The following is a 27,346-nucleotide window of genomic DNA, read 5'->3' as shown; positions in this document are numbered from 1 at the left end:
ATAGAGCAGTGGTTCTCAACCAGGTGTCACTTTGTCCCAAGGTACATTTGACATCTGGAGACATCTTTGGTTGTCCTAGCTGGAGAAGGCTGTGGGTATCACTCGTAGAAATCAGGGATGCTGCAAAACATCCCAGAAAGTGCAGGGCAGCCCTCCAAAGAGAATCACCCAGCCCGAAATGTCAGCAGTGCCAAAGTTTAGATACAGAGAAATATTGTCCATCTGAGAAAAATTTTAAATGTGAAAAAATTTTAAATGTGAAAAAAAAAAATGAGGTCAGTTAAATTGACCTAAAAAAGCATTAAAGTTATGTGTGACTATTGTCCCAAATAGATGTTAACTTAGTCATTCTCTATTTTTAATAGAAAAAAAAATGGCCATGCAAAATTAAGGACAGATTTCTGACTAGGGGATCGCATACCATCATCATATATTGTCCTTTTTTGAAGACCATAAGTTTTCTCTTTTTTGAAGACTATAACTTTGAGAGTTTCTCCAAAGGTCATGGAAGTATTTCATTTCATTGTTAGCATGAATTGATTCAAGAGTGTTGTGGTGCCCTGCCAAAGTGGGATGGACTCCCACCCAAAATTTGATTGTTCTGATGCCAAGGTTGCTGGCATGACTCACACACCAAGAGGGCCTGAAAAGGTATCACTTACACAGTGAGGATCTCTGGGTCAAGCACAGTGGATCCTAGGCAGGTCCAAAATTGGCTTGAGAAAGCTTTTGGAAAGGAAATTGGCATGGAGTTTTTATGGTTGTAGGAAGTGGGTTCTCACATGCAGACTGGGCCTTGTACGGGTTGAAACTCCTGCGGGTACCAGAAAAGGAAGCTCTTGAGTTTTCTCAGCTTGCTCAGATGTGGGGCAGAGGAGGGAAGGGTGAGGCTTCAAAGCTGTCAGAAGTCAAACATCAAGAGATAGAGTCAGACTCTATTACAGGGAGTCACCTGGCCAGGCAGTGCAGGCTTCATGGCCCAGGGAAGTCTGAAGTCATGGTCTAACTGGCTCCGTAAACATGATCCATGGGCCAGCCTTGGGGCCTCTCAGTGGCGATGCCACCTGACAGGAGCTGTAGTGACAGCAGCTGTAGACTTGTTTCTGGCTACATCAGAATGACCCCTAGCGCACTATAGTGAACACAGGCCTTCCAATGAAGGGGCGACCAGCACAAGTCATGGCGAATGGATGAGCTTCCCGGGCTGGCTTTCCTGCTTACCAGCTCAGTCACCTCGAACTACCTGATTATACTGGGGCCTCTTTTCTAATCTTTAAAATGAAGATGCTGATACCTTCTCTGTAGAGTCTTTGTAAGAATCAAATGACTTAACATATGCAAACTGCTTAGTGGTGAAATGTGCATTCATCCTCCTTCGTTTTGGCCAGGAACAGTAAAGACACTAAAGTTACTGTTTTATTTCATGTATATTTCTATGTGTCAGTGTGTACATGTGTCTCTGTGTGTACACGCGTCTGTGTCTGTGTGTATGCCTGTGTCTCTGTGTGTGTCTGTGTGTGTCTTAGTGTGTCTGTGTGTGCGTGTGTGTACATATGTGTGCTTCTGCTTATTTTTTTTTTATTTTGCTATGGGTGCCCTCAAGGTTGCTTGTATCACTTCTCATTGTTTGGGGTGGCCCCCAGCAGCTGGCACTCCTAGCAGCAATTCATGTTATCGATGGCAACCCTCCATACTACCTTCTAAAGGCTGCAAACACTGCCAGGACCCATGATAATGTTCCCAGGAGACCTGGGAGGCTGGAATGAGAAGGAAGGGAAGTGTGATGTATGACTGAGTGTACACCCTGATCCAGAGTTGACAAAATGAGATTGAAGTTAGCAAGTGTTAGCCAAAGGAACATGGGAAGTACAAAAGACTTAAATAAAACACAAAGTGAGCTTCCAGAGTTTCCCTTTCTTTCTCCCATTCAGTCACATAGGGAGGCATGCATATTTGCATGCACAAACACACACACACACACACACACATATAAACTCTAATAAGGATTCTACACAGATCTATTTTGTTCTCTCATTCTAACTGCAAGTCCAAACTATTAGTAATTGGTTCTCCCTTTGTGACAGATGGCTGCCTGTCGTGTTTTCATATACAGACATTGATTTTTGTAATTACCTGTTGTCCAAATACTAATCTTGCAGGCACTAGCCTTTCCAAATTTACTCAGTCCTCTAGTCTTTCTATTGCATTTTATTGAACTGATTTAGCCCTTCAGTCTACATTTCATTATTGGTATTGACTTTGCTCACACAATGCGTAGGCCATTGAAAAAAAAGGCAGAACTACATCTTCTATATGCAGGGGGTCATAAATCATTCCCTTCTTGTTCCTTATTCCTGTGATTTGTACAGTGTTAATATAATAAAGCCAAGAACATCAGTTTTTTTCCAAATGATAACTAGATCTTATATGTGCAATGATGAGAATTTGCTTCCGTAAGTCAGCAGATAAAAATCCTCATCCCTAGCTTTTCCTACTGCTCTAGTGAACTTGGATTTAACACCATCTCCTCAGTTCCCCTCTGTATCAGTCCATTCTCATGCTGCTATGAAGAAATACCCAAGACTGGGTTATTTATAAAGAACAGAGGTTTAATGGACTCATGGTTCTGCATGGCTGGGGAGGCCTCAGGAAACTTATAATCATGGCAGAAGGCGCCTCTTCACAGAGCAGCAGGAGAGAGAATGAGTACAAGCAGGGGAAATGTCAGACACTTATAAAACCATCAGATCTCGTGAGAACTCACTGTCATGAGAGCAGCAGTAGGGGGAACTGCCCCCATGATCTAGTTACCTCTACCTGGTCCCACCCTTGACATCTGGGGATTATTACAATTCAAAATGAGATTTGGGTGAAGACACAGAGCCAAACCATATCATTCTGCCCTAGCCCCTCCCAAGTCTCATGTCCTCACATTTTAAAACACAATCATGCTTTCCCAACAATCCCCAAAGTCTTAACTCATTTCAGCATTAACCCAAGAGTCGAAGTCCAAAGTCTCATCTGAGACAAGGCAAGTCTCTTCTCCCTATGAGCCTGTAAAATCAAACACAACTTAGTTCCTTCCAAGGTGCAATGGGGGTACAGTCAGTGGGTAAATATACCTATTCCAAGTGGGAGAAATTGGCCAAAACAAGGGGGCTACAGGCCCCATGCAAGCTTAAAATCTAACAGGGCAATCATTAAACCTTAAAGTTCCAAAATGATCTCCTTTGACTTCATGTCTCACTTGCGGGTCATGTTGATGCAAAAGATGGGCTCCCATGGCCTTGGGCAGCTGTGTCCTATGGCTTTGCAGGGAACAGCCCCACTCCCAGCTGCTTTCACAGTATGATGTTGAGTGTCTGCAGCTTTTCCAGGCATATGGTGCAAGCTGTCAGTGGATCTACCATTCTGGGTTTTGGAGGATGGTGAATCTCTACTCACAGCTCCAATAGGCAGTGCCCCAGTGGGGACTGTGTGGGGGGGCTCCAGCCCCTTGTTTCTCTTCCTCACTGCACTAGCAGAGGTTCTCCATGAGGCCTCCACCCCTGCAACAAACCTCTGCCTGGACATTCAGGGCATTTCCACCCATCCTATGAAATCTAGGCAGAGATTCTCAAACCTTAATTCTTGACTTTTGTGCACCCACAGGCTCAACACAACATGGAAGCCACCAAGGCTTGGGGCTTGCACCCTCTGAAGCAATGGCCTGAGCTGTACCTTGGCCCCTTTTAGCCATGACTGGAGCCAACGCATCTGAGACACAGGGCACCATGTCCTGAGGCTGCACAGAGCAGGGAGGCCCTGGGCCAAGCCCACAAAACCATTTTTCCCTCCTAGGCCTCCATGCCTGTGAAGAGAGGGGAAGTGAAGGTCTCTGACATGCCCTGGAGATATTTTCCCCATTGTCTTGGTGATTAGCATTCATTCGGCTTCTTGTTACTTATGCAGATTTCTGCAGCAAGCTTGAATTTCTCCCCAGAAAATGAGTTTTCCTTTTGTATCACATTATCAGGCCTCAAATTTTTCAAACTTTTATGCTCTGCTTTCTCTTGAATGGTTTGTGACTTAGATATTTCTTCTGCCACATACCCTAAATCATCTCTCTCAGTTTCAAAGTTCCGCAGATCTCTGGGGCAGGAGCAAAATGCTGCCAGTCTCTTTGCTAAAGCATAGCAAGAGTCACCTTTGCTCCAGTTCCCAAGAAGTTCCTCATATCTATCTGAGACCACCTCAGCCTAGACTTCATTGTCCGTATCACTATCAGCATTTTGGTCAAAGCCATTTAACAAGTCTCTAGGACGTTCCAAACTTTCGCACATCTATGTGTCTTCTTCTGAGCCCTCCAAACTGTTCCAACCTCTGCCCATTACCTAGTTTCAAAGACCCTTCCATATTTTCAAGTGTCTTTACAATGACAGCCCACTCCTGGTACCAATTTACTCAAGACTGGGTAATTTATAAAAGAAAGAAGTTTAATTGACTCACAGCATTGGGAAGGCCTCAGGAAACTTGCAATCATGGCAGAAGGCACCTTTTCACAGGGTGGCAGGGGAGAGAATGTGTTCAAGCAGGGGAAGTGTCAGATGCTCAGATCTCATGAGACTTACTCATTATCACAAGAACAGCATGGAGGAAACCACCCATGTGATCTGATTACCTTCACCTGGTCCTGCCTTTGACACATGGGGATTTTTACAATTCAAAGTGAGATTTAGGTGGACACAGAACCAAACCATATCACCCTCCCAGCAGTGAGGTGGAACTAAGGAGGGAGGGCTGGGTGGGGTCTAGCTCAGCAATCTCCAGTGACTAAGGCAGAGTTTGAATTCCACTGAGTTCTCTGATCCAGGGTAGGATATTTAGCTTTAAATACTTTGTAGATCAGCAAGTGTTTAAAAACTGAGATAGGAGTGTAGTCACATAGGCAGTAGTCAGAGCCAGATTGAGATAAGATCAGAAGAAAAGCAGTCGAGGAAAAATTAAAGAGGATGGGAGAAGGAGAAGGAATAAAGTGAGGGTTCAGGTGATTGCTGCAAACACAGTTTGTGTGGTCCATATTCATGGGCTAATGAATATCTGAGATGGAGGTGGATCCTCGCACTTTCAAGGGCACAGGCATGATTAGTGTGGATGGATGACAGTACTCCTTGAACGATGTCTGTCATCTACACTGTCTCCTAGATTGTTGGGAAAGTCAGCATAAATTAAGCCTCTAGACAGAGGAATTATTAAACATGGATACTCCCTCAGGTGTATGGACTATAAGCATCTTTTAGGAGGTGTCTAAATGCTGCTAACTTTTGAGCATTTTTTATAAATCTTTTCTTCATTCTTTTTGGAAACTCCCCTCAGCTAAGAATGAAGAAAAGATTCATTCTTTTCTTCATTATCCCATTGATTTGGGGACACTAAGTACATTTCATGGGTTGTGAGGATTGCAGTTTATTTATGTTCCTCCTGCCTGCACTTTTCCCGATTTCTTCCAATGCACACACCAGAGTTGGCATGCAGGTGGCACCCCCTTTCATATATAGACAGTTATACAAAACAAAGAGTGTATATATGTACATATATGTACACACTATATGGCTTCATTCAAGGTAATATGTATCTTAGTGATTTAAAAGTGTGTGCACATTTTCAAGTGGCAAATAGGGATTATTTTTAAATGTTTAAATATTTCTGTTTATATATTTATTTTTAGAGACAAGGCCTCTTTCTGTCACCCAGGCTGGAGTGCAGTGGTGTACAATCATAGCACACTGTAGCCTTGAACTCCAGGGCACACGTGGTCCTCAGCCTTAACCTCTCAAGTATCTGGGATTATAGGTGTGCACCACCATGCCCAGCTACATATTTAATTTTGTTATAAGTTAATAAATCAATTAACTTTTTAAAATGTAAGTTAAGCTAACAAAAATTACAAATGTTCAAATAATTGGAAAATGTATTTTCTTTTAAACATAGACCATCCTATTGACATGCCTCATTTTTAAACAACATGCCTTATTTCAAAAATTCAAACTTTATTATGTGACTTTATGTGTAAGAAGGATTGACTTGTACTCCTTTCTTTTTGTTAGAAATGTCTGGTGAGCAGCACTGATAAAGATGTAATTTCAGGTTTTGACCTGATTACTTCTTGCTATATCAAAAAGTAGCTTCAACTGTCATATATATATATATGAAGTGTTTCCAGATCTTATATAGTAAACTTACAGAGGCACAAGATAAGAACTCTTGCTCTAGGAAATCAATATTGATTTTATTTTTCTAACTCCCAACAATCTTTCCAATTACCTTATCATCCTAACTGCTATAAAGCATTTTTGTTTTTAAAGAAATGAAATTTTCAGTCCTAGTGGAACACAAAAAAGTATATTGATAGCATTGATAGCTAGCTTTGTGTTAGTGGGAGGGTCCAAATATCAATAGCATATAGATCCTATCTTTAAGGAATCTGGCTGGGTGTGGTGGCTCATGCCTGTAATCTGAGCACTTTGGGAGGCCGAGGTGGGAGGATTGCTTAAGCTCAGGAGTTCAAGACCAGCATCAGCGACATAGCCAGAGCTTGTCTCTACAAAAAAATGCAAAAATTAGCTGGGCACAGTGGTGCACCCCTGTAGTCTCTGCTACTTGGGAGGCTGAGGCAGGAGGATCTCTTGAGCCTGGAAGGATGAGGCTGCAGTGAGTGGAGATCAGGCCACTGCACTCCAGCCTGGGTGACAGAGTGAGACTCTGTCTCAAAAAAAAAAAGAAAAAGAAAAAAAGAATCCACAACCTGCAGGAGAGAAAAATAAGTAAACAGGGCATTCTAATACTGTGTGTTACACGTGATGGAGAGGTGAAGCCACAGCAGTAAACTGGGCATTCGCATTCGCATTTTTTTTTTCTTTTTAGAGACGCAGAGTCTCCTCTGTTGCCCAGGCTGGAGTGCAGTGGCACAACATTGGCTCACTGCAACCTCTGCCCCCTGGTACAAGTGATTCTCCTGCCTCAGCCTCCCAAGCAGCTAGGTTTATAAGCATTCACCACCACACCAGGCTAATTTTTGTATTTTTAGTAGAGATGGGACCATGTTGGCCAGGCTGGTCATGAACCCCTGACCTCAGGAGATCCACCAGCCTTGGCCTCTCAAAGTGCTGGGATTACAGGTGTGAACCATCACACCCAGTCAACAGGGCATTCTAATACCATGTGTTAAGGCGTGATGAAGAGATGACACCACAGCTGGCGAGAGTCCTTACAGAATGCTTACATCCCAGCCTTGTGGAGTCAGGGAAAGCCGCCTGCTTCCTACACTGATGGCTACACTAAGTCTTAAATTAGAAGTTGCCAGAAAAATATAACCTATGGCATACCCACTTAGAACTGATGGAAGACAGCCATCGTATTTGCAGTTGTCTGTTTGTGTGTATGTGTCTGTGTGTCTGGACTAGATAGTTTCAATATATTTATATCATTTATACTAATATTTTGTCGAAATTCAGATTGCCTTTAAGTATAGAACATAGAAATTGATTTCTGTGTATAAAATATGCATACGTTTCCCCTCCCCCATAACTTTTTATTCCAACAAATTTAGACTATTACATCTGTTAAAAAAAAATTGAGGCCGGGCGCGGTGGCTCAAGCCTGTAATCCCAGCACTTTGGGAGGCCGAGATGGGCGGATCACAAGGTCAGGAGATCGAGACCATCCTGGCTAACCCAGTGAAACCCCGTCTCTACTAAAAAATACAAAAAACTAGCCGGGCGAGGTGGCGGGCGCCTGTAGTTCCAGCTACTCGGGAGGCTGAGGCAGGAGAATGGCGTGAACCCGGGAGGCGGAGCTTGCAGTGAGCTGAGATCTGGCCACTGCACTCCAGCCTGGGCGACAGAGCGAGACTCCGTCTCAAAAAAAAAAAAAAAAATTGAGACTTGTTCCTGTCTACTAGACTTAAAGTGCTTCATAATTTCTATTTTATTCTTAGTTCTTTCTACCTCATATAGTTCAAGCGAATGTGCTATTCATCTTTTCAGTCGACTACCTTTGAATCATTTCTTCTTTCTTTCATCGTAAATTGTTTCACATTTTTGAAAAAGAGCCCGTATTTCTTTGATTAAATATCAGTAAAGAGGATACCACTGAGCTTATAGCAAGGGCTCTGGAGCCAGGCTGCCTGCATTTGAACCCTGGCTGCCATGCCACTTTCTAGCTCCATGACCTTGAGCAAGTTGCTTTACCTCTCTGAGACTCCATCTCCCAGACTATGAAACTGCGTTGAGACTCCATATCATGGCAGAGAGAACACACGTAGACTGCCAGCACAGAGCAGGTGGCAAAGGAGTGTGAGTTATTCTTAGTATGGGCTGCAAAATAAATAAGGAAATCTCTTTCCAACAGTTAAATGTAAAACCAATTCCATAGTTTTATAGACAGAATACTTGTACTATTCATCATCCACATTTTGAGATCTGCTGTTGTCAGCAAGGGAAGCTGAATGCACACACATGTTGTGTGTGACTCTGTGCTAAGCCGCTGTTTACACAACTAGATTCAACTACTGCCCTTTAGGAAGTTAGAATCAAAGAGCTGTCTGTACATACCAACATAAAGCAACATACAGACCCAAATACTTGATATATTGATATGTAAAAGTGAAACTAATTCATATTCAACAGATAATCATGGAGCGACTTTAAAGTTCCAGGCTCTGTTTTTGACCTCAATAATCCGGCAGTGAACAAAATAGACCCCCGTGAGTAGGGGGAAGCAACAATAAACACATATAGGCTGATATCACAAATCTCGAATTGTAGCTCCCATAATTCCCACATGTCGTGGGAGGGACCCAGTGGGAGGTAATTGAATCGTGAGGATGGGTCTGTCTTCTGCTGTTCTTGTGATAGTAAGTCTCACGAGACTTGATGGTTTTGTAAAGGGGAGTTTCCCAGCACAAATTCTCTCTTTGTCAGATGCCATGTAAGATGTCCCTTTGCTCTTTCTTCATCTTCCGCCATGATCGTGAGGCCTCCTCAGCCATGTGGAACTATGAGTCAATTAAACCTCTTTCCTTTATAAATTATCCAGTCTCGAGTGTGTCTTTATCAGACGTGTGAAAAAGGACTAATACACAGGCATGCATTGATCATGGGTGAGATGGTGATGTGGGCCATGGAGGAAATACAACACAGTAAAGCAGGTGGACAGTGATAAGGAGTGGGTGGAGAGAGGCAGCTGCCATTCTGTAGCAAATGGTCAGGAAAGCCCTCTCTGAGAAGATCTCTGAGAAGCAGCCTCGGAGCAGAGCTTGAAGGCAGTCAGAGAGAGAACCTCAGAGCTAGGTCTGTAAGGCATGTGCTCCAGGAGTGTGCTTCCAAGGGCTGTGGGAAGCAAGTACCATACACTGAGAGATGTGGAACAATGGAAATATATTCTCCCATAATGCTGGAGGCTAGAAGTCCAAGACTGAGAAGGGGCAGGGCCATGGTCACTCTGAGACTCAGGGTGGAATCCTTCCTTGCCTCTGCCTGGCTTCTGCTGGTGGCCACCAGTACTCAGCATTCTTTGGCTTTATGGATGCATCACTCTAATCTCTGCCTCTGTCTTCATGTGGCCATCTCCTCTAGGCGTGTTTCTTTCTGTATCTATTCTCCTCTTCTTATAAGGGCTTACATTGTACTGGATTAGGACCTATCCTAATGACATGATCTTAACTTGATTACATCTGTGTAGACCCTATTTCCAAACAAGGCCATGTTTGTAGGTCCCAGATGCTAGGGTTTCAATATATCTTTTGTGGGGGACGATATTCAGCCGATAACAAGGAGTAACAAAGAGTGTGGCTGGAACCTAGAAAGTGAGGTGGCGAGGGGTAGGAGGTGAGAGTAGACAAGTAATATCCCAGGGTTGGATCACGTAAACCACGTAGGCCAGTGCCCTGTTATTAATATCACAGGAGAGAGAGCTGGGTGTGCTTTTTGGCAGGGTGGTTTGGAAAGTAATGCATCTTAAGAAACAGTGCTTCACCAGATTGTGGAATCTATGAAATGGTCAAAGGAGGGGTAGCTGGTGGTATAAAAGGAGAGGAAGAGAAGCTCTAAAGAAGAAGGGAAATGGGTAAATTCACTGGGTAGTGTCAGCCAAGAAGAGGTGAGAGACCAAACTGCAATGCAAGAAGACAAGGCGTTTATTGGGGTCTTAATCTTAGAAATTGTAATTCAGGAGACAATTTGGCTTCTGAAGAGACAGAGGGGAGTAGGGGATTTTAGGAGAAAACTAAAAGGAAGTTCAGAGTGATTACACAAATTGTTTTGGAGAATTATTATTGGTAGAGGTGGCTGACTTAGAACATGCGTCCATAGTTTACTGGTGGTCACTGTTCAAGGGTTGCAGTGCTGGAGAAATTCAGCTGTTTTCCAGAATGTGATGGTCACTGCAGTTTGACCCACTTCAAAGGTTCCAGACAAGTTCCTGGTTTTTCCTGGTTTTTTTAGTTGTTTTTTGTTTGTTTGTTTGTTTTGCCAGTTAGCAAGAAACACAGGCTGTCCTTCTCACAATGACTGTCTGACTCCAGTTTAGAGCTCTGAACCACAGACACAGCATATCATATATCACACTTCACAGCGGGATTGCCCGGGAAGATGTAAAAGAAGCCAAAAAGGGCTGCCCAGTAACCTACAGTAGCCACTTGTAATCATCCAAAAATGACACAAAGAAAGTGTCATAAAAACAAAGTGGCTTATTGGATCTGAAGGAGATATGAGTGATTTATGATAGGACATGTAATCTGTAATTAGGAAGTAAACCAGAAAGACTCAGAAATAAGAGAACGTTAGTAAGTGGGAGAAAGTGGAGGGGTATTTGACTAAGAACCTTCCAGAACAACACTGTGGAATAGTCCAGGAGCCACGAGGCAAGATGAAGCTCTCCTGTGAGGTTGGCCACCAGGATGCTAGCGGCTGTGCACACAGCCTGCAAGAAACAGCTGGGTGACATGTGAGAAGTTAGGTCAGCACAAAGGAAAAGAAGGAAGGCAGTGACTTTAACAAACAGAGGTATAATTCCTATTTCAAAAAGATATGGACTCTTGTCATGTTTAAACACAGCCAGGGAAGGAGGAAGAAGAGAGCGAGGAATGTGCTGAGGGTCAGTGTACCAGGCCTCAGTGGAGGGGTTAGCTCTGTGGAGAAGTTAAAGCTTCTCAAGATCTACAACCTTTATGAACACAAGAGAGATGTGATATGTGATCCACAGTGAGCACTACTGCAGCCAGAGGCCAATATATTTTTTCCATTTTCATGAAGGCTTGGTCCTTCACACATGAAGGATGATGGACGAGGCACACTCAGGAATTATTGAGCCAGTGCTTTGAGCGGAAAGGACCATGAGTCATCCTCAGTGGAGGAGATAATAAGAAGGCAATATTGCTAACAGCCTGGGACAGAATTACAACTAAAGAGGACAAATACCACTGCATGGAGGTATAGATCAACTTGGAGGGTAAGGCAGAATCATAGACTCAGAATACAGGGGGAAAAGCCTAGTAAGAAGACCCCCAGAGACACCAAATCATGGTGATTTGGTCGTGTTTTTACTTAGCAACAGATGGGATAGATGAGACGCAGGTGATCCCAGGCCAGGTGATCTCAGGCCAGGTGGCCCACTGCTGCTCCCTGCCATACGCATCTCTTTTTTGCATATTGTATACCTCTCTACCCTCCTGTCTCCACTGCCTGCTCCTTTTAACTCTCCTTTCTCCTCCTCTTCCTCCTAAACCTAAGCTGGTTCTAGCATCCTGTAGCCATCAAGAGGCTTGTCCTGACCTTGGAGATTTTCCCTGCAGGCTAAAGAGACTTTAGGCTCCTCCAACAAAGGCCTCTCCTCCCAAATGTCAGGGAAGCATCAGATGTCAGCATGACAGTTCTGTGTGAGGTGCCAAATGAGCACCTCTTCTGACTCTAGAGGTCACTAAGCAGAGACTTCAGCAGATATGGCTCCCCCAGGACCAAGCTGAAGGGCCCAGTCCTTGATAGAAGAGCTAATCTCTCTAGGGGTAGTAGAGACCTCACTGGTTTGGTGATCTTTTCCATTTAGAAGTTTAACAGGAGAACTAGGAGAGGAAAGGAAACTACACTTGGGGAAGATGGAGCCTAAGGATGGGAATAGCCCTTAAAGTTTGCAGGAGGCAACAAGAAAGGAAAACCGGCATCTTCTTCCCCAACTGGCTGTCAACTCAACTTCTGAGCTGGTGACTTGCCTTGGGCTGCTGGAGTACAGTGGGGAGATCACACAGGGATTCAGCCAGACTTTGAGCAAGGACCGTGTTCCTCTATGCTTAAAGGTTTCTTCAAGGAAGATGGATAAGGGCAGGGTCGCAGGGGAGAGAAGAGACTAGCGATGGAGGGATTTAGATGTGTTCCTGCAGGAGTATGGCAGAAGGGGTGAAGCAAGGTGTAGGCATCAAAGATGCAGAGCCAAAAGTGCAAAGATTTGGGGCGGCAGAGAACTCTAGCCACCTAACTGGCCCCTGCTGGAGCCCAGGAGTCACCTTGGCAGAGATGGCCCACAGACATAGGCAGTGGCCTGGTAGCCTCATGGCCTTTATGTAAGGAAACACCTCTTCCTTCTCCCTCCCACCTCCAGTGAGAAAGGAGAAAGAACAGGGTGGAAGGAGATGGGTGGGAAGGGCACACCAGGAGGTTGGAGCTCACGTCCAGCCTGCTTCAGGAGGTGGGATGCTGGAGATGGGGAGGGGAAAGGATGGAAGTGGTAAAATGGACAGGCTTATTCCTTTTAATGTTTTTGAGACAGGGTCTCACTATCTCCCAGGCTGGAGTGCAGTGGTGTGATCAGAGTTCACTGCAGCCTTGACCTCCTGAACTCAAGAAATCCTCCTGCTTTGGCCACCCAAGTAGCTGGGACTCCAGACAATGGCCACCATGCCATGCTAATTTTTTTTTTTATTTATTTTTTGTAGAGACAGGGTCTCCCTATGTTGCCCAGGATGATCTTGAACTCCTAGACTCAAGTGATCCTCCAGCCTTTGCCTCCCAAAGTGCTGAGAGTACAGCTGTGAACCACCACGCCCCACAGGCTTTTTCTTTATAACCAGAAGGAGACCATTTTAATAGCCCAAAGTGAATGAAGTTAAGGAATCAGACCAATATCGTGATGAAATGTAGCTACCCCGCAGCAAGGCGAGACTCCTGATTAAATCCACCAGGTACACTAAGTTCTCTTTGCAAAACAGACATGAGTCAGAGAGCAGTCTCTGAAAGTGGGTCATGACTTGCGAACAATGATGCAGCAGGTATTTTTCAGACCTCTTTGAAGTTTCCTTTCTGGGTTTGCTAAATTTCACTTTGGGTTATTTTAACTCCATTTCTTCTTTGGGCCACACTTCCCTTCTATTTTAATGGGTCTTCTTTTTATCTTCCACCCGCCTCTCCACCCGGTTTGTAGTCTTTGCAGTAATGAGCAGAAGAAACAGATGACCTGCGTGAATGTCAGTCCGTTCACATTTGCATCACAGGTGAAGGAATCAGCACTGTCTGAGGGATTTCTCACTGTGCTTTGCTGTTTTGAAGCATTTCTGATATGTCATCATTTAGAGAAGAAGACCTGTACCTGAAGAACTAGTTGCTTTTTCGGGGACATAGTTCAACTTTATATCCACCATAAACTTCTTCATCTGGCATTCTGGTCATTTCTTTTGCTGTAGTCTGTAGGGGAAGTGGCAGCAAAACTCTGGCCTTTCTCCTCCTGGTGACACTCGGCTTCTTATTGCTACCAACTCAGCACCCTCAGGCCTTGTTTCCAAGTGAAAATCTCTAAATCATTGAACCAAGGAAGAGGCATCTTGTTTATCTGTCATTTTCTTGATTTTTCCCCTCCAGACGTTCTCCAGGTTTTTCTGGCTCACAGAACTGGAGAGAACATTTTGTCAAAATACCGAGAGAGTCAATACAAGAAGGCTTCGTATCATGTGATGTCCATGCATAGATTATAAGGAACGATCATCTCCTAAGATTTCATTGCAGTTACGAGCTTTCCTATGTTTTTGCAATCTGTTTCATTAATCCACCCTATGTAAATGATCTTAGACTTACTCCTTTTGAGCCTCTGACCACTCTTCCAACCTTATCTTCCAAGGTTATTGTTCCAGTTCATTCTAAATCTAAAGATTTAGACCTCCTCAACGTGGTGGAACTACAAATGCATAATAAGCTTGCTCTCTGGGCACCTACATGTGCCATCTTGGAAATAGTTAACACAATGGAGGGGAAGAGCCTCCCTGCCTTGAACAGGTGCCCCAGTTGACTGACTTTAAATGTATGCAAATTTCTGACTTGACCACATTTCAGTCATTTCATATCAGATGCTGATTGGAAGATCTGTGTCTTCTTATTAGATGCACTTCAGCATTACAAATGTTTTTTAAATGTTTCAAGGAAAGCTATAGGTGCTCATTATATGACTATTCTAGTTTGTTAGCCCTAGTGCACTTTCTAACCACACTCCAAATGTAAGGGAAAAAAAACCTGCTTTGCTAAGAGCTCTTCAAAATTCACATTGCTCTTCTGTACTTACAATCCTTCTTAATTAATTTGCCTCTTGCATGACAAGTAGAACACTGAGTTGGCATTAACTCTTTTGTTATTTGTATTTAATTGTACTTATGGGATGATTTCTGTGTTTCCTGTGGATCTATACAGGCTCTCTTCAACTTCCAAAGATTGTTTAAAAGAATCTTGCAATTGAAATGTATGTTCCCTGGAAACACTGTGATATATTAGGAGATTAGGCCCACACAAGCTTTGTTAAGCCAAAACGTCTCTGAACTCTAGCAGTGGGTGAATAATACTGGCATATCCAATCTCTAAGTATTTATGGAGACGGTCAAAGAGCATTCCAGTAGGATGCTCGGGACTCATCCCAGCACAACATACCCTTGCATAGAAGGGTATGTTCGCTGCACAGTTTCCTTTCAAGCTTTGGAATGGAAGTGGGGACTAGCCTTGCTACTGACCCCAGGTTATCAAATCTGTTTTCTGGAGCAGGGGTCCTGGAAAAATGGAGACAAATGAAAAGGAGCACAGACACAATGACATTGCCATTGTTAGGAGGGCTGGATGAGCTTTGGGACTCCCAAGTATGAACTGAATGACGGAGATGTCAGGAGTAGAAGCTCCTGTCTGCATTTCCCTTAAATCCCAAGGGAACTTCTCAGACTTCGCCAACTGCCTGGCACTCCCTTCATTTAATTCTACTTAACCTAACTACTGTTCTTTCTGTTGCCACCACTTATGGGGCTTTTAAGCCAGTTTCCCTCTTTCCTGTCCACTGGGGAATAAGACACAACCTCCCGGCTGTTCCTTATTCTTTTCTATGTAATGCAAACACACTCTCAATTTTGATGGGTTTTTTAATGGGTTTTTACCGTCTTCACAGGTGATGGAGAAGCATACCAGGAATTAAATGTTTCCTTCCTGTGTGTCCCTCTTCTGTTTTTCTTTCCTGTTGTGAAGACACTAATAATAATATCGTGTACAAATGATAAAAGGGTGACATGGACAGTTGAGCTGAACACTTCCCTTCGATTGTCTTACAGAGCTCCCCTTTCAAGATGGAGCTGTTTGACGATTACTGGTGAGTGGAGCTGGGGAGGTGGAGTGAGAACTAGGCCTCCCTATTCACAGGCTGGAATAACTCTACCCTATCCTAAGAGATACTGAAATTAGACCACAGAAGAAAGAACTCTGTCAACAGAGATCTAAAATTTCAGAGCTGAATAGTTTCCAAAGTTCTTTTCCTGGGCCAAAGTCAAGGTGTCCTGAGGGGAGATTCTGATCCTTTGACTTTTTCGGCTTCTGAAGGCTGGCTGCATTCCTTGACTTCTGGCCCCTTCCTTCAACTTCAGATTTCATCATTCTGACCTCTGGCTCTAACATCACATCCCCTCTCCCTGCTTTCTTCTTGTAAACACTCTTGTGATGACATTGGGACCATCCAGATAATCCAGAACAATTGTCCCATCTCAAGTTTCTTAATCACAGCAACGAAGTCCCTTTTGCTATGTAAGGTCATATATTCACAGGGATTAAGACCGGGACATCTTCAGGGAGGAGAATTACTCAGCCTATCATAGAAGTCCTTGTCCACCAATAAGTAAAACCTATATACCTTGGAAGAAAAAAGAAAAATTGATGTTCTTCTCTCTGCTATAAGATTCTAGGAAATTTAGAGTACTTATGCTTAAGTTAGCTGATTTGAAAAATTCCCTGATGGAGGTTCAGGAAGGGATGAAACATGGTGTTCGTGAAGAAAGATTTTGATTCCATTCTTGTGATGGTGGGAGGATTAATAGTGGAAGCGGGTGAGGAGGACCAGCTAGGTGACCCCACTGCATGGGGAGGGCTGGTCTACTCTTTCACCACTTCTACCAAGAGATCTGGGACCACATGTTGAAGCTAGTTTTATGGCCATTGGTTGGGAAGCCACATTTTACACTGACCTTAATCAGTGTAATTATACCTGGCCATCATACTAAAGAAGTGGAGGCTGCTCAGAGAGATTAGGGAAAGGTGGCTGTTCAAAAGGAAAGGTCTCATTTCATATCCAACTGGCCCAGCCACACCTTATGTGCAGGCCAGGGTGAGCTTCCACATGAGGGGACAGGTATGGTGAAAATGGTGGGTATACCTGTTGTAATTGTGCACATTGACTGAGTACCTCTCTGCCAGAAAGACCCAGCAATCCCCAAACAAAAACAAGATGGATTTCCTGGGAAGGGACTGGCGACATCTGTATTAACTAAGGATGTCACAGAGGCTGGTCTCCTGGCTCGCAACACCTCTCTATACAGATGGCTTATTTGACCAAAGCAGTCAGCTTTTCTTGGTTGACTTTATAGATTATTAAGGTCTAAATAAAGTGGTGCTTTCTGTAGCTTTGACAGTATTCAATATAGTTCAAGCTAAAAAGGAAGCTTGGTAGGCACCAGGGGCTTACAATACTGTCATCCATCTGAAAAATTCCTTTTTTTTTTTTTCAATCCTAGTTTCTGAGACAAAGCCAATCTCAATTTGTGTTTATTTGAGAGACCACACACAATCTACTTCAACAGTTTCCACACAAAGATATGCTTATTCCCTTACCCATGTCCCAAAACTTTTATGTAGAGATCCAGACTTACTAATGATAAAAGATACTTTGATATGCAACTTTACTGGTATAATGATTATCAGGCTTACAAATAAGAAGGCTGTCAGAATTGGCACCAGCACGACTCCTATGGCAAGATGAGGCTGGCTTGTCAATTCTGGAGCATTATGAGGACGACCCAACAGGGAAAATTTGAAGAATCCGGGATATTTTTCAAGTGATGAAAAAATGTTTCACTGATGCTACCCTGAAATGAGTAACACATGGTACAACTCCTTGGATACTGGAGAAATCCTATCTTATATTTGGGGATATTGTTAAGTCCCATTAGAAAAAAGAAAGGGAAAAAAGAAAAAAGACACGTGAAGAGGAAAAGGAAGGAAGGAGGAAGAAGGGAGAGAAGAAGGAGGAAGAAGGGAGGGAGGAAGGGAAGAAAGAAGGAAGGAAGGGAGGGAGGACGGATGGGAGAAAGGACAGGAAGGAGGGAGGGAGGGAGGGATTTATTTTTCAAGGGAATCCCAAATAACAAGAAGCTCTCAAGGTCTTCAGTGGGTAAGAATATGAGCCACAACCTTGGGGTACCTAAAATCCACAAGCTGCTTTACTCAAATAGTAACAAATACGCAAAGAGATTGGAGTTCATGGCAAAAGCTAGTAGGGGCAGCAGAAAGACAACCTTAAGCTTTTGAGCATACTGACCACCAGAGTCCACCATTAAATATTTACCTTTTGAAAAGTGATTGGTGGCTTGCTCTTGGGCACTGGTAGAGAATGCTTGCATCCCTAGAGGACATTTTTGGCCTGAAATTCCTGTTAGACCCTAGAAGATTTCAAATACAGACACAAAAACGGTCTGCCCCCAAAACTGTCTAATTAAATGTAAGGAATTCCTTAAGAATGACCTGTATTATGCCAGAGATGTCCACTAAATGCATGAGCAGGAAGCTTCAGAATTCAGGCTTCTCTGCATCCTTTCTGATACTTCATTCTTTTCCACAGTGAAATCATAGGCACTGCTTATGACTCTATCAGAACAAGACCAATGATAAATATTAATAACAGGAGTTGCAGACACAAGATGATGGAGAACACTTTTGAAAAGCTACCTCCTTCCTCCCTAGTTTGTGGGAAAGTTAATGTTAACAGGACAAAAACCAAAACCAAAATACCAGAGCACATCTTCCCAGTTGACCAGGTTGTATTCTCTTGAATGACTCATCTGAAAAGATACTAGTTACAATGAACCATTTCTTACTTGTATAGACAGGATTAGCCATCCATTGTGCAATCTGCCACCTTGGGAAGACTTTTCTGTCTTCCCTCATTGAAATTATCTGAAAAGAGAGTCATTTAACAGTGGCTTGTGGACAATGGCCAATGAGTTGGCCATTGAGTCAAGAAAATGGACAAAGAGTACTTCACACTTGGTACTTCTTGGTACATAGAAGTGCAATATGTGCACAGCACACACTGAGATTGCCTTGGTCCTATCAGACTTATATTTGGCCAGGCAATATAGATCCACCTCCTTCAGCAGGCACCTCCTCTAGCAGCCAAAGAATGAGCCCTGGTGGTTATAGGAGGAGGATGATCTATTGGTTATGACCTTGGAGGGAGCAGCTTAGACTCTGGGAATGAGTGGGCACAGCAACCCTCTGCTGTTTGCACGTGCGCTGATCAAAGCAACCACTTCTTTTCCAGCGAAGCCTGAAGTGTTCCTCATGAGCACATAACTTGGCAGCAGATTTTCCACCTATGTATGAGCACTGTATTGCTGCTGTAACAAATTACCACACCCTTAGTGACTTCATACGACATACACTTACTGTCTGGTAGCTCTGGGGCTCAGAAGTGCAAAATTGGTCTCACTGGGCTAACATGCAGGTGTTGGCAGGTTTGTAGTCCTTTCTGGAGGCTCTAGGATGAAATCTGTTTTCTCTCATTTTCCAGCTTCTAGAGGCTTTCTGCATTCCTTGGTCGATGGCCCCTTCACTCTTCAAAGCCAGCAATGGCTGGTTGAGTCTGTCTCACACTCTTGTCCTTCTGTTCGGACTCTCCTGCCCCTCTTTTCGGCTTTTGAAGGAACTTTGTGATTACATGGAGCTCATGCCTATAGTTAATGTTAGACTCTTTAAGATCAGCTAATTAGCAGCCTTCATTCCATCTTCATCCTTAATTCCTCTTTTCCATGTAACATGACATATTCACAGGTTTCAGGCATTGAGACATTGACATCTTATAGGGTGGCAGTGGGGGGCATCGTTCTGCCTACCACCATGTGTTAGAGTGAGGAAAATGTTCTCTCAGCTCTTAGAGGAACCCTGCGCAGCTGCACATGTGCCTGTAGGATGCCACATTACATCCTGCTCTGTGGAGCTATCTTCCTTCAGATAAGGTTCAGGATTTTTTGCCACTTAACAGAGCATTATTCCTTTGACTAGTTGGTTGGCTAGTCACATCGATCCATTCCATCTTTATGACCACATGGTCTTGAAAGCAAATGTGTTGATTATACGTTGAATGAGTCCCAACCCTCATTATGAAAATCCCCTTTTGAAAATTTCAATGTAAATCACAGTTTCCTTAATTTGTCATTCAAAATCACCATTTCTCTCACCCCTGTAAACATATCTGTATTAATAAATACCTAACAGTTTTTCATATTATCTCTCAGAGTTCCCAAAGGTAACATTTTTCCCCTTTTGGTAGTCTTCCAGGTTCTAGATTTAATTTCTCTGTGATGAACATCCAAAGAAATGAATCAATGGATGATAATTTGTTTTGCAATTTAGATTTTTTTCCCATTTTAGTGTCTTAAATCCTGAAGAGTGACAGCAGAATGTGAAGATTTTGAATTATGAATAATCTTCCTTATTGTTCTGACTTTATCTGTCTCTTTACCATTTAACCCAAGTTCATTTAATGGAAATTGGATATTCAACCATGGACCCGAGTGCTACACTATTTCACATGCTTTTACATATTTTTGCATTAAAGAAAACAAGGCATCTGCATATCTATAATTAGCTGATATATTCAGCACTGGCTCCTACAAACAAGATGCAGGTGTACATAGTGCAGAGGCATTTTATACATAGTGCTGTCATGTACTTGTGGGAAAATTACTCTCACTCATGAAATAAAAAGATAAAGCTATTTTAAAAAAATGTTTTAGATGTTTGCTGGACCAGTGTCATGATATTCATGGTTGTATAATATTCTGAGTTTCTGAGATATCTTCTTAGGCACTGGAAGTCCTTGTTCCCAAGTGTGAATCTGCTTGATATATGATATTTCTCCTGACGGGCAGACGTTCCAATCAGACATATTGCAGAAGTTCATAGTCAATAGTCAAAACTGCGCTCAGTCAAAAGATAACATGGATATATGGAATGCCTGCTGGGTGCCAGGCACTCCTCTCAGCCCTGCCGACACGGCGTTGAGCAAGTCGGGCAAGATCTCTGCTGTCGCAGCACTGGCATCTCTCTGTGTGAGGATGGAAGCAGAAAATGAACCAATAAGTACGTGAAATCTATCAGGTGGTAAATGGAGCTAAGACAGAACCTAGAGAAGGGGAAGATTGAGGATGAAGGGGAAGGGGTGGTCATACCATCATTTTTGATGGCTAATCATGTTTAGGGGACATCTGCATGATGGAAGAGAAGCCACTCTGCAGACTCTGGGAGAACAACCTGCTCAGAAATTTCCAGAAGCCCAGGGCAATGGAAGCTGAAGTGAGTAAGAAACAATGATGAGAGATGGAAACAGAGAGAAGACACAGGCAGGTCAGGCAGGACTGAAGGCCAAGATTAACGATCTTCTGAATGTGGTGGGAACCATTAAAGGATTTTGAGCAGCGATCAACATGATCTGATTTGGTTACGTATGTTTTTTGAAAAGACAACTTTGACTACTGTGTGTGCAGAATTTAGAAATAAAAGACAAAAATTCCTTCCCTAAGGCCCTGCTCCATTATTAGTCCTCAGCATTTACCAGCCTATTGAAAACTGAGAGTATAATCATTGCCTTCCTTCCAGTCTGGAGAAAAATTGTGTGCCATAAAACAAATAACTCATCTGAAAATTTTTAAAGAATTAAAAATACGAACCAAGGTATTTATATAGCCTGTATTCTTTTAAATGCAAAATTAGAAAATCAGTAAATAAAACAGAGAAGAAAGAAACCTGATTTTTGTAAACCTGAGATTTCATGCATTAAAGATTTTTAAAGAGTTTACTGCTAAGAACTAACCTCTGAAAATCAATTAAAATCAGAATATTTTACTATTTATTATTGAGGTTACAGCCATTGAATCTGGTACACTCCAGAGCTGAAAATCTTTGAACGGAAATTATTAAAGAAAAAACAGCCTTCTCAACGTCTGTAGCTACTTGAATCATTGGAAAGGAGAGTACCTACAGGCAGGTCCTCTGAATCCACAAGTGGTGGGTTACAAGAAAAAAAAAAATTAGTGCTACAAGCTTTAAATTGGAATAAAATAGTATAAAGAACTGAATGAATCCCATTTTGGTGAGGGAAGGAGGAGAAGACCTTTCTGAACGATTTTCTCTTTCAAATGTATACATTTACTTATAGACATATGTTATACATTGTTATATATGTATGACATTATACTATATATATGTGTGTGTAAAACTATTGGCATGCATGTAATATAGCAGTACTAACCCCCAAACTGCTAGGAGAGTTGTGATGCCTTCAGAATTTCTGCAGCGACCTTCCATGGAATGCCTAGGAGAAGGTCTCCTTCTCCATTAGGATGACACATCAGTGTGGGATGCACTGTATTGCACTTGATGGGATTTTTTGGTACATAATTTTATAAATTTCAAAGGTCACAGATACACCAAATGTGTATTTTCTTATACCAAGATCCAAGCGTCATATCAATGTTCTGCTTGGACTGAAGGATAAAATGAAGAGTGAATAATATTTAATCAGCTGAGCAGCACCATTCAGTAAATCATATTTCAGTTTGCCTTGTTGCAGACAGATTTGCCTGGTAACACTTTTCTTTGTGTTCAATAGAAATGTGAGAAAATAAGGTTGACATGGTTCAGTTTGTGGAGTCTCAAAAGAGCGAGTCATAGTGGTCAAATCCAGCAGACTCCTGGTGGAGCTCCGGGGAGCTCTGAGTGCTGGAACTTACGCTTTTCCCTTTTGCTCAGCCTCTGGGATCCCAGCAGCCTCCACCCTCTAATTGTGGAGGCAGAGCTAAACGCAGAAACACAAGATGGCTCCACCAGTTACCTTGCTGGAGCTCAGAACACAGAGTTACTGGAGTAAAAACATTTAAGTTGATTGAAACAAAAACGGTTGAGAGATGTAGAACCCCCCACGTGTGTTATACTACAGATTTCTAGGTGTCAGGAAAATGGTCAAACCATTGAATAGCTAAGATACACTTTTACATGATGGATAATTCCTTCTTTTGAACCAGCTCTCAAATTTGTTCTCATGTCTTCGTGGCCACAACTTCCCTTGTCATTCCTGCCTAGAAACCATGTGTGGGTTCTATCACCTCATTTATGTGGTTATTTCCTCCTTTGTGTGGTTTTCAGTGCCAGCTCCAGTCTGGTCTCTTCCCAGCATCCCCCACACTCCCTGTCTCTTACCTCTGGGAAGGGCTCTATGCAGGCCAGGGCCCTTACCGAGACCGGCTCCCGCTCTCCAACCTTCTGCTGCTGGTCTCTCTGTGGAGCCAGGCCTCAGCCCTGTGGCCAGGAATCAGGGCCTGTTGACCAGAGCAGCTCTCTAGAAACGTGCCGCGCTCTTACATTCTGTGCTTTGGCTTTAAAATTCCCATACATCTTGTATTCTACTTCGTAAAGTCTCTATGTCTTCATTAGTATGAAAAATAGTGCCCCCCAGTCTTTGGGTGAATTTAAGGGCCAAAAAGAGGTATCATTGTCTGGCATACTGATACCTGTCCTTTCCCTGAACCCTACCATATGTGCCCTCGACTTTAAAAAGCGTGGGCCTACTACACTCCAAGCATTTGAGAGTTTAATCATCTACTACATTGTACAGGTCACCAGTTTTTCAACTCCCAAGAAATCAGTTCAGCTGATATTTCTTCCAGAAACAACTACCCTACCCCATTTCCTAAGGAGGCTGGTTTTGTGACTTTCCTGTGGGCTTTATACACTGTATTTGTTCCTGTGTGTATCCCCTTCACTAAACCATGACTACTCCAGGGAATGTGGACCGATCTTAATAAATATCAACTGAACTGAACAAAACTGGAATTATTTTCTCAACCACAGTTTAGTGTGGTTAAGCATTGGCTTTTACTACTACAAAAATATATCTTCAAAACATATGGGAGACTTTGTCACCTAAAAATAGAAAGAAAAAAAATACATGCATAACAACAAATACTTTCCATCATGTAATACATATAATAAAGCAAATTATATTCTGTACAATTTTTACGGGCTTAATGAAAGTCTTGAGGTGATCTGAATTTTTTAAAGTCAGGATATTTTTAATTTAAAATTAAAATAAATACATAAGAAAAGTTTCTCGACATTTCTATCATAACTTCTTTTGGTGGAATATATTACTTTTACTTTACTTCTCATTTGTTATAACCATAGGCTAAGACACAAAACAATTTCTCTATTATTTCTGCATGTATACTTAGCATAATTTTATATTTTAGAAAGATGTTATTTTCCATTTTGCATGAACAAAAGAATAGCAATTTTTAAAATGTGTGCTTTTGTCATGCCACTAACATAGAAATTTAAATGAGGGGCTGTGTCTTTCCAAACTGCTTTGCCATCTGTCAGTCAACCAAAAACTACTGCTGTGATGATTATCAACACACTCGTTTATTAAAAGCCCAGGGCCCCAAATCGTAGTCACGCGTGATTCCTTTCTTTCGGTCAGACTTGATATTTACCACCCTACCTATAAAACAACCTAGAATTTGGCCATTTTTTAGTGCTTGTACTCCCATCAATCAGTCAAAAGCTGCTGTGGTTCTCTCACCTGGACAACGGGAGTGGCCCTAGCTGGTGGTCAGTCTGTCCTCACGTGGCACATGGTGTTTAAAACAATAAGTTAGGGCAATTCAAATTCCAGTCTTCCTCAGAGTAAGCCCAGGGCCCTGCAGCCTCATCTCGCCTCCCCCAGCCCCACTGCCTCTCTTTCACTCAGCACTAGCACACAGGTCTTCCAGGTCCCCCTCTCTTTGGGGCCTCTGTCACTCCATGTCACCGAGTCTTTGCTCAAGTGTCCCCTGACCCACTCCCCGGCAACACCATCACACACTCTTCATCCTTTCTTCCTTCTCTGACTTCTTTTTGGTGCTTATCACCCAGAAGAACCCAGGTGCTGATGGACCTAAAACTTGTCCAGTTTAGCGGATCTTCTTTAAGCAGAAGAATACAAAATAATGACTAGAAAATTGCGAGGTCCTCTTTTAGTAAAGCCGCCTCCAGTTTTCATTATTGCAAGGGTCATATTTGCTCCCTTGTTGGTTTCTTTACTTAATTCCTGACTCCACAGGTTCCTTGACTCCTTCCATCAGGGACCATGGCCCATCACACCTCCTCTAAGCCCCAGCACCTTGAGCAGACAAGGCCCACAGGAAACATTTGCCAAACAAGCAGCTGTCCAGGCCTTATACAATGAAAGCTTTGCGGGTAGTATTTGTAGGCCTCTTATATTCACATTCTTAGATGTTTTAATGATTTTCAAATAGTTAAGTTACCTATCTACCTTTTGGGGTGTGTGTTTTCAAAATTTCTATAGGGTCATCCAAAATTCTCTTTGAGATGTTGAACAATGTGTGACTTTAGCTTTGCCACATACAAATAAATATGTTAGATCTTGTCCTCTCCAAACGAAGAGATAATTAGATTAGTAATTGTTCACCTAAAAGGTAGATATTTATGCTCAAAGGAGATGACTGATTATTTCTTTTCAAAAGTAAGACTGGAATTTGAAGAGTATTTGTTATCAGTCAGTCTTAGATATTTATTTCTTATTTTATTTTTATTTATTTTTAGACAGAGTCTTCCTCTGTCATCCAGGCTGGAGTGTAGTGGCAAGATCTAGGTTCACTGCAGCCTCCACCTGCCAGGTTTCAGTGGTCCCCGAGCCTCAGGCTCCTGAGTAGCTGGGATTACAGGCGTGTACCACCATACCTGGCTAATTGTTGGTATTTTTAGTAGAGACAGGGTTTCTCCAGGTTGACAAGGCTGGTCTCAAACTCCTGACCTCAAGTGATCTGCACATTTTGGCCTCCCAAAGTTCTGGTGTGAGCCACCACACCCAGACAGTCTTATATCTTTATTTAAATTATCTCTATAAAACTACCAACTGTCACACTCTATCCTTATTGTATTGACTGGGTGGAGGAGGAGAAAGAAAAGGAAGTGAATACCCGAACCATCTGAAGATGTATCCTAACTTTAGTATGGATAGTATGCTTCCCTATGCGGATATATTAAAATTATATTTAAACTTTTAAAATCAGTATAACTACTGAAGCTGAACAGTATCGTATATCTGCATACAATTATTACTTTTGAAGTTAAATTGCTTCCATTCTTGTTTGTGTTCAGGACTCCACATTCATTCCTGAAATCTCATAGATATTCCTTTAACTTATTTTTGCCCTTATTTGGTTTATTTAGTTCTTAAATTCTTGGAATGTACATGATCTATAGTCAACTTCCCTAAGACCTTTAGGTATGATTCAGGCCTTTAACATTGGCTTGCAATTCTTTGTATCACACGTTAGCTCCTAAATACACTGGGCTTTATTTCCTGGTTATCCACTCTGTTCCGCTAAGCCATCCTGTCTACTACATCAGTACCACAACATTTTAACTATTGAGGCTTTAGGTAGCATTTATAAATGAGATAAAATAATTTCTCCCTTGTAGTCCTCCTTATTGAAATAGTCTTACTTTTTATTGCTTGCTTAAGATTCCAGAGGAAAGTTGGAATCATTTTGTCATGTTCCAGAAAATCCCTTGAATTTTGATGGAAATTGTGTTAAAAGTATAAATAAATTTTGGAGAATTTATAGCCTTTTCAATATCCACTCTTTTCATTCATGAACAGAGCATTTCCTTATACTTCTTAATGTTTGCGTTTATATTATTCAGTAAAGTACTTTAATTTTATTCATGTTGATTCTTTACCTCTTTGGTAAAGAATGTATTCAAAGACTCAATCTCACTAGTAATTAGGAAAACACAAATTAAAACTAAAAAGAGATATCACTTTACATCCAATAGATTGGTTAAATTCAAGGAAGACTTTAGCAATGCTAAGTATCTAAACTTCTTGTCTATCATATTCATAGCCAATATTTTGTTGAGTTCTTTCCTCGCAACTTAAGTTTGCTTAAAATATGTGTGTGTCAGTCCTTTTCATTGTGGCTCCTGGCTTTTGTATCAACCTTAGATCTTCCCAGTAATATATAAATATCCATTTGTACATCCCCCTAGTGCTTTTTTGTTGTATGTTTCACATTTACATTTCTAATCCATCTGGAATTTACTTTTTGTCATTGTGAAGAAATCAAATGCTATGTCATCCCTTATGTGGTGAGCCTGTTTTTACTAATTCTAGGTATCGAATCCATACTGCTTTCTGATGAAATCCTATAGTCTTGTAAACATGTGTATCTTTTCTGGAGTTTTTTTCTTCTCTCCCATTGTTATCTATTGATTCTGGGGTCATTTCATATTGTTCTGTATATTGGTGCTTTAGAATATGTTCGTCTTTCCATAATTCTTTATTTTTCCTGTGATTTTTTTTCCTATGTTCATTCTTCCAGATGAACTTTAGTGTCACTGTGTCCAAAAACAACTTTAAAATTTACTGGGCTTTGGATTTGAACTGCTTTAATATTTAAATTAATCTAGAGACCAATGGAAATCTTTATAATACTGAAGGAATGTGATAGTCCATTTACATTTATTCACATCTGCTTTTATGTATTTGTCAATACATGTCATTTTCTTCATACAGAAACTTCCCAATTCATAATATATTTATTTCCTAAGTATTTTCTATATCAAATTGCTTTTCTGAATGGAATAATTTTCTCTTAATATTCTGACCAATTATTTTTAGTATATAAGAAAATTATGAATTTTTATATATATCCATGAGGAAGCTTTCATTTTTAAAATTTTAAGCTAGTATT

At 41.9% G+C, this 27,346-nt stretch overlaps 1 protein-coding gene across 1 annotated transcript in view; it reads left to right on the top strand.

Annotated features, from left to right (window-relative positions):
• The window catches only part of CTNND2 (catenin (cadherin-associated protein), delta 2), a 1,004,786-nt gene that overhangs the window by 711,022 nt on the left and 266,418 nt on the right, over nucleotides 1-27,346 (top strand). The window lies entirely within an intron of this gene.

Source organism: Mandrillus leucophaeus, unplaced genomic scaffold (genome assembly GCF_000951045.1).
Source record: "Mandrillus leucophaeus isolate KB7577 unplaced genomic scaffold, Mleu.le_1.0 Scaffold188, whole genome shotgun sequence".
NCBI classification, from domain to species: domain Eukaryota; kingdom Metazoa; phylum Chordata; class Mammalia; order Primates; family Cercopithecidae; genus Mandrillus; species Mandrillus leucophaeus.
Note: the sequence above shows the minus strand (reverse complement) of the source record. Positions and strands in the feature narration are given on the sequence as shown.